We start from the raw sequence: 9264 nt of genomic DNA on the forward strand, positions 1-9264 counted from the left end.
TCCTCTTCCCTTTGACTACCCCTTTGATTTCAAACACACACTCTCAGTAATCATACACTGGCAATGCTTCTTCCGTATTCTGGGAGCTGAACAGGGTGCTTCCCTTTATAGTTACTGGCACTGGAAACAGCCATGTACTGCACAGAGAGTGATGACCCAGAACCCCTGGAAATGGTTGATAACTTCCGAAACGTTCAGGAATTTCATGAAAGACTGGTTTTTATCTCCTTCCGTGAAGGTAAGTTGTATGAATGCCTCTATGCAAAGACACAGTGCACAGTGATTTGTGTAAACTTGAAATACTGAAGTGGCAGTCCCGTTGCACTGTACCACTACAAAAATCTAGCAATCTTATTTTCCCACAGTTCACTTTGTTCCCTTTTCTTCTCTTACTGCGTTGTTGCATGGGCAACTGTACGAGAATAAGGTATTCAGAGAGTATATAGGAAGGTTTTTTTTCCACAATGGGTATCAGGCAAGCCCTGCAACCCTTCTGACCAAAGACAAGGAGATAAAAGAAGGAAGACATGTTTGGCCTTGTCATGCTTAGCAGAAATACCTGCTGTCACTCCAAACACTAAACAGTTCTCTACAGCTGAGCTGTTTCAGTCAGCATAAAGTGCTTGAGCTGGCCTTGTCTCACCAGCGACATTTGCTGGTTCTCAGCAATATCAGGATTGTTTTTATGCAGACCACACATCTAAAGGGAATCACAGCTTTGCCTTTCAGGGAGTCTGGTTTTGGGAAATTACATAGAATCCTTGAGGAATTAAAAATCAAGAAACAAAAATAATTCATAACACTGGATTGTATGATCCAGTGTTACAAGTGAAAAAAAAATTTGCCATCTTATGAGGAAGAACAGATTTAAAAGCTTAATTATACAGTGTTACACAATGACAGTGCATAGGTTTGGGGCGCGAGTTGTGCACAAAAACCTGCATCTGTGGTGAGAAGCTTAGCTGTGCCCCACAATAAGGCATTCGAGTATACTGTTTGTGCAAAATGTATTGTTCCAATTTCTGTGTTGTCTTGCAAACAAATACCCTTAAGCAGTTGTGAAGCTGGCACATACACTGAAGGCAGATGAATCTAGGCAAGCCTCTACACTATTTGAAACTGGGAGTAAAAGATTTTTAAAAGAAAAAACAGACTTCACAAAAAAGACTGGCCAAGCAGTGAACTTTCAAATTAATAAAACGTGTTAGCACATCATTTCAACTTTGCCTGCTAGTTTCTTCACTGTTTAGATGAAAGAACGGAAAACACAGGAGTTGTCTATATTGGGAAATTTCGCACAATAGCCACTGCAGGGAACAGTTCTCCCTGCAGGCATACTGCAGTAGCTGTTCTTGCCATTCCCCTCAGCAGACAACCCCTTTCATCATAATATATTTTTTCTAATATAAAGCTATAAAGGAGAAAAGTGAAAATTAGAGATCAGCCAAAACAAATCCCAGCCAAAACATTTCTCTGAAATCAGAGAAGATTTAGATTTGCCACCAAAAGTTGGCTGGTCTCTGTCAGATTAGCTGCATCAAAACTCCCAACCAGAACACTGTGGAGCATCAGCAGCATGTGGCCCTTATTTGAAGCAAATCTCCCATCTTTGAGATAAAACCCAGAGACAATTTCAGAAGTCATTCTGTGGCTGGGGACCATCTCAGTTCTCATGGAAACATTTTAAAATCTTTCTAAAGCTTCCCATAAGAGGAACACAATTCTACCACGAAGTTTCTTTTGAGTGCCTTCTCTGGAATTATTGCACATAACTTAGTAATTATTTAAATAAGCATGTTGATGCTACTGTCCTTGCTACTTAAGCACATTTCTCTCATTGAGTTCTAATGATTTAGTTATTCATTTCTCTGTATTTTTACTGGAGTAAAAAATATTTAACAGCTCTGAGCTGACTGACTATATGGCTTGAACCACAAGCCATGACTTCCCATTCTCCAGCTCTGCATTAAATCTCTGCATTTCATAATCTCCAAAGCTTCAGCGACAAAGGCTACATCTCCTTAACTGCAGCATCTCCTGACTTTTATTTTATTAACCATTCTATCTGCAGTTAACATAGTGGATCCTTAGGAGAAGGCTTATGGACCAGGTATATGAAGAAGGGCAGACTACAGTGCTAAAGGCAATACACAGTTTTCAGTGCAGTTCAGGGATCCAAAATACCTCAGGTTCTCATTTCTGTACACTCAGCAGAAAGCTACTGACTAGAAAACCAACTATTTTAACTTGCAGCACAGAAGGAGGGGCAGCAATTTAAGACGAGATGGGATACTTCCCAATTTTGAGGTGCAGAGAAACAGCATAACATATCCTTTTATTTAAAGTATGATTAAGGAGCTGAAGATGTTACACCTGATAGGTTAAGTCATCACTATATGACTTTGTACTTTTTACTGAGCATCTTGAAAGGTGCTCAGGTTCTCAAGGACCCTCCTGTGTGTACACAGCTTCCAGTTTGTAAATAAAGGCCTAGAACAGTGACTTTCCCCCAAAATAGCTGAGTAGCTTTCATCTCCCACCCTCATTCTGGAAGCTAGAAATGCATTCATTCCAGATACCTCAAAAAAAGGTCCCCAAGCCTGTTGAGACTACAGTGCAAAGCTCTGTAAGCATCCACACTAGTTCTTTGCAGTCAAGCAGCTGAAGCATTTTTCTGATTTTGCTGTCATTTCTCCATTTGTCTCCTTGTTTCTTTGCTGCCAAATGTATCTTACCGTCTTTCCCATTACTAGCACCAGATAGCTAAATATTTAAGCCTAAACTAGCTTAGTTTAGTTATACCCTTCTTTTATTTAGCACTACCATTTCTGCTTTTGAATTACTGCTGAAAGAAGTTACTCTGATAAATTGTCTTTTTTCTCATTTTAATTTGTTTATAGTTTGAAGCCCAGTTTCAAGGTCTGACTAAAACAAAATACTGAGTACTGTTGGCTACCAAAATTTTGCGTCAGTCTGCATCAGCTCACATGTTAACAAAACATAAGATTTTTCCCTTTCTTAAGGATCATTAATACCTTTCTGCTATGCATGATGAAGAGTCTCCTCAATCTCTGTTCATGTGTAGTTCTCTGCACTAGGCAATAACCTAAATCTTACTGCTTCAGTCAAGAACAAGTAACAGAACAACCTCCCTATCAATTTATCAGCTAAGAAAACTGATTTGTTCATATTATACTGGTAACAAGTGGAAACCTTGTTTCTTGACTGTAATATGACCTGTGTCAAAAAGTTATTTCTGTGACTATATACAACTCACATAGGGCATACACAAGTCACACTTGGGATTTTGCTGGTTCTGTTCCTTGATTTCTCATTGTATACTATATAAAGCCATAGTCATAATATTCTATTCTATGTTCAAGCCTCTTATCAAGTCCCTATGCTGCCACTTGCAGAGTATAACAGTTACAGAAAAATGCCTCAATTTAATCTCATTTTAAAATAAGAATTACATTAGGAATTCTTCTGTTGCTAGATTCTAACCAAAATATATAAGAAAATTACAGGTTTACCAAATTGTCAACAGTCCTTAATAGCCCCATGATTAATATACAAACTGGTATTAGTTGCACAAACAGTATTTTGAGTAAATGAAAGGATTGCTAAATAGTGAAAAAGGGAAAGAACTAGAGTATGCCAATCCTTTTTCTGCTTTTATGGATTGGCCAGCTAGAAATATCCCTCTCCCCCATGGCATTCTCATATGACCAGGAAGAGGGTTAAAACTTTCTTCCCAAACCTCCAATCTCAAACACCAGCTGCCAGCTAGAGAACTAGTTAGGTCCAGAATGGCTATTTTAGTAATCCCCTTCAAATCTCTGCTCAAGTCAGATTATGTACAATGATTTTAAACAGCAGAATCAGGATTTGCAATATGGCTGCCAAGTTTCTGAGACTGTAAAGCTTCCTCTGCAGGGTCTTTCTTAAATCCATGCACAGACAATCTACTATAGCAATGCCACTGCAGAAACACTTACTGAAGTAATGGAAGTTCTAGAGTGAGCAGGTACCTTATGTTTAAGACCGGTTCACCATGGAATCCTAGAGATCCAACTTTTACGTTTTCTACTCTCTCAATTCATCAGAAGTGAGAAATGCAGTTTTCCATCTGTTTCTTAAGCTGACCTTTCAGCACCTGACTACCTTCTCTCTGTAAATCACACTCAGTACTTAAAAGTAAATGGTAGAGAGTTACAATCTGTGATCCCAGTGACTGAAAATCAGATACTATGCTTTTCATCCAGGAATCTCTAAACACTTCACAGAAATAGTGTAAGCATTATTATTTCCATCTATGCGGGAAAATTTGACCCAGATGTGACTTTCTCAAAATTGTTGCTGTGAACCAGTGCCAAACCCAAGAATAACATTTGGCTCCCATGCAGAGGTGACACCAGCTATAAAAGCGTTTTCAATGTCTCTTTAAACTTGGCATGACTTAACCAGGGTTGAATTGTATGGGTTATTGCCCATCCTGCTGTTCTCACCCAAGAACTGGTCTCTATGGCTATGAAAGGCATTGCTCAGCACTACTTTAATAGAAACCCCATTCAGTCTAAGTACATTTAATTACAAAAGCTCATTGACTCTATCAGTGAACCATAGAAAAATGTTCTACCCATTTCAAAAAAGGTATTCATCACCCCTGTAATCTCACATTCCACCTACTATAGCCACAAAGGCTCCCTCACAGGTGCAGTCCCTCACCTTAAGGGGAAGGAAAAAAAAAAAAAGGGTTCCTGGCAAAGCACAATTAAAGTGCACCTGGTTGCTTGCTGCAAGTGCCAAGCCTGATGCAGCCAGCTGTACCACAGACACTTACTAAGAAGGGAAGGAGAAACCATACACAGAATCATGGCTTGGGTCAGGCAACCACAGAAATTTGTGAAAGAAATCCTGTTGTGCACACTCTAGGCCACTACTAAAGCAGGTTTTCAGAGTAACTTTTCTGCCTTTTCAGTATCAAGACTGAGGGCTGCTATCTTCACCTGAGCACAGACACCACAAGATGGGGCCATTGAGCTGTGTTTTGTATCAAAAATGCAACGGACCAAACCGTTCGGTCCTCCGCCTTTTGATGCCAGTAATTAAAATCTAAATTCATGCTCACTATTAACAAGGACTACATTTCAAAATGTCTCTAATCTTAAAGGATTATTCAGAAAAACTCAAACATGTTTATAATGTGTTTTGCCTGTCAGCAATCTATTCTAATAAAATCAGCTTCACGTTCTTGCAGCTGAAATTTATTATGATGTTCAAACCTTCCACTGCCCCCAAGTTAAATGGGAACTGGTGTCTAGCTCTGATTATAGCACCATGCTGAAATACTATCTAACTAAATTTGCAAGAAGGTCTTCTCATCAAACAGAAATGCCCCCTACCCTTCCTCTTCAAACTACAAGCTCTCTTTCTACAATTATCTATTTGGTGTTATATTTTGTTGCCCATTTGATGCACCTTTACTATAACAAAACTCCCCTTTTTTAAAATACAGGTTTTTTTCAACTCCACAGATTGCAAGCTTCTTCTATTCAGTTGGACTCAAAATTAATAAAGCATCTAGTGGGTTAAATGGGATACGGTTAAACTCCAGGTTTTACATTTCTGTTTTCTCAACAGCTTATTTAATAAGAGAAAATATTTAGATGGAATACTTGATACCTGTCAGCTTCCCTCTGGGATGGTTCTGATGTTCCTTAGAGAGGAACAGTCATCTGATAAAATATTAAAAAAATGTGTACATGAATTATGAAAATGCAGTTAAGAAAAGTGTGCTCACCTTCAGGGTCTTTGGGAAGGCCAAAATAAATAAAAATACTTTCATTGCCAAAAATATAGGAAGGTCATTATCAGAGACGGCATTATAATGATAATGCTCAACATCTCAATGCAAACATGAGATCACTCAGTTCTTCACACTAATATCCTGAATTCATTCTTACCTTCATAGATGCCTTTAAGCAATGTTCTCAAGAGCAAAGCATATCACTCTTCAGCTGTCCACATTAAACGGTGTTCTTCTGCCTTGAAAAAACAAAAGGCATCAAATTTAACATCCTTAGTTGCCTGGGTTTAGTTGTTCAGTTTTGCTTATGCCCTCTCATAGATTATAGCATTGAAACCCAAAGAGTTTCTGATCTGCTATGCCTGTGCCTGCATGTTGGCTTTGTGACTTCAGCAGGTGTCTAAATTCACAGCACTGTGAACTGTGGATCCATTTGTGGGATTAGGACCTTCCAGTATACATCTATGCAAAGTTATCCATTCCATAATTGCAAAGTGGTATGAGCAGGCTGTAGGAAAGTTGCAGATGCAGAATGCAAATGTTATGACAGATTAGAGACTAACATTCTCCTCTCAAGTAAATGAAGTTAACTGTTTTGTATGCTTTCCCTCTTTTCTTAGGTTTTGTTGCTTCTGTTGTGATAGCCTGCATTCTGGGAGTTCTCATCATTCTTGCAGTAGCCTTCTGGCTACTGAAGAGGAAAAGGTAAGATGTCCAGCTGTTTGTCACATCACAGGAAAAGAAGTCAAACCAAATTTTTCTTCTGACACAAAGAAGTGCTTGTGTGTCCAAAACCTTGCACGTTTTTAATAGTGGTAATGTTTGATCTTTTATACAATACAATCTCTTCCTACAAGCTTTGATTTGTTTTTATCACTGTAGATGTTATTTCTCCTGTATCATATACTCCAAAGTAATTCTATTTTATTGCCAGCAAAATATACTTATATGGCTAAAAGGCCTCTACTTGCTATGACCTTTGTGCCATAGTGGCCACCATTCTGCCACTGTAGGAATGGTTGGGTTTTGTGAAAAGCAACTATATAGGGTTGTTTTTCCACAAAATAATAATTACTGGAATAGTGCTCATGTAAACCCTTAAAAGATACAAGGAAAGGAAATAGAGAATTGTATGTGAGTACCAGGGAGAACACAAAACTACTTTCTACTCTAGGTATTGACTGCTCCCACTAGCAGTTAGGAAATGAGACTCCCTTTCCAGGCTAAGCGGGACAAGCAGGCTGGGTTGATAATAGACTTACCCAGTTTTTCTGTTTCTGAATTGCCATTTGTTCTTTTTCTTGTTCTTTTTGCTAGCATTGCTGCTCCTAATTGCTTTTTTAATCCTTTCATTTTTTCCTAGAACAGTAAGTGAAACAAGAGGGGAATGAAGTTTTAGAAAAAACTTCTCCCAAAGGTCACCTCATTTAAGGGGAAGAAATCTGTACTGACAAGAGATCGTTTAGCCAGACTGTTTGCCACCAAAGCCAAATTCTGGAAAAAAGACTAAGATTACAAACTTTCCTACAGCCTGATCCCTTTGCAGTCAGCATTGACTCTGCCACACAGAATGCATTCTCCTGAAATATTTGTAACAATAAGCTACTGTGACATTTGCACTGGTACAGAGAAAAATAATCTCATGCATGCATAATTGACCATTTTAAGTAACCAATGGTGCTTTTCCTTCATCAGAATTACAATTGTTTAACACATTTCTTTTATTTTAGCTGCAAAAAGGGAGGTGAAGACAACAGAGGAGTCATCTACAAACCAGGCACGTACAAGGAGGAAGAAGACATCTCCAAACTTTGATGCCCCTGCTCTGTCACAAAAGCCCCTATTCATTCACAGCACTGATTTGGTGGAACATGTCTCTTGTTCTTGGCTAAAGATAAGCCTCAAGAGTGTTCTAAAAATGTACCAGCCAAAAGTTTTCTGTAGCCCTTGTTCTCTTGTTTTCCAGGGAGATAGGATCAGTGAATACTCCTGAGCTAAATTCCTCACCACATTCTTTCCATGTTTGCTGCTTACTGAGTCTGGGTCTTTTAATTGATTTTACAGTTAATCCTAAACTCCCATTTTATGGTTTGTTTAGCACAGATTTTCCCACAGGTATTCAAGTCTGAAGACACTCATCAATCTACAAGGACTCTTCCCTGCTAAATCAAGGTATTGGTTTTAGCATCATGAATATAAACAAGATAAAGGGCAATGTGTATTTGAGATAAGAATTTGAACTAGGTTGTTCAGCAGATCCAGTTTTTAAAATCACAGCATACGATGCTAGTACATTCACCAGTGGCTTTGTAACAGAAATATTAGAGGTAAAGACAAGTGTAAACGCAATGAGAGCCACATGGATTGTTAATGGGGTTCTCTGGAATCCCCAGGAACTGAGTGCTGAAAAACCACTACTGCTAGAGGAATGGCTCACTTTCCAGTTATTACATAGCCTCACAAATCTGTTACAGACATCAGCCTCTGTCTGTCATTAGAATTAGAGAAGGACCTTGTCTTATTATCCTGCTCTTATTTATAGTGTGTGCATGAATGCTGTGGAGATAATGCAGTTGCTGCTGCTTTTAAGCAGACTTGTCATTTAATCATGAAATCTTGATTGATTTTACAGTGTATATTACAACTGCAATTATACAGTAGACAGTTTCACTGATTTAGTTCTCTGAATTTAGTAAGTTAATTATTAGAAAGTAATCAAAATTACCTTTTCAAATCTCATAAGCTAGATACTCTTGAGTCTCATTATGCATTTTTGAAAGTGAGAAGCATAAACCTAACTCTGTTTCCACTGAAGACAATGTGAAATGTCATTGACTTCAGGAAGAACAGTGTTTAGCCAGCCTAGCCCCAGATGTATACAGAATTCCTCTTGAATTTGCCATCTAAAGCTAGGGTCTGAAATGTTTGTACTTCAGTACACAGGCAGGAAGTCATTGAGCACAGGCTTATACCTAAAATAACTTCAGGTCTGAAAGCTGCTAAACACTACCGGGGAAATTCCAGTCTGAACTTTACACTTAGGTCCATTTTATATTCAGTACCATCACCACCACATTTGTGATTTTAAATAAATAAATTATTACTGTATGTGTTTTCTCCTTTAAAGACGGCAGATGCATACTTACGTTTTAGATTCTAGCCTTTCCACCCCCAAGAAAACTGTTTGATGTCAAAAGCAAGCTTTTGAGTGAAAGGAGAAATAACTTATTAATACTTACTGTACATGAAATTTAGGAGCATAATCTTACAACTAAGTACATTGCATTTGCCAGCATTTTTATCTCGCATAAACAAGCACATAAATATCATCTTGTTGAAATGTTTCGAATTACTTAAAAAGCAGCATTTGTGTGCTATGGGGAACATTACTTACTCTTTGAATACAGGTGTTTAAAGACAAGAATAGATAATAAATTTTTATGATGTTTCTTTGG

Source organism: Haliaeetus leucocephalus, unplaced genomic scaffold (genome assembly GCF_000737465.1).
Source record: "Haliaeetus leucocephalus isolate CR32 unplaced genomic scaffold, Haliaeetus_leucocephalus-4.0 Scaffold339, whole genome shotgun sequence".
In the NCBI taxonomy this organism is placed as follows: Eukaryota; Metazoa; Chordata; class Aves; order Accipitriformes; family Accipitridae; genus Haliaeetus; species Haliaeetus leucocephalus.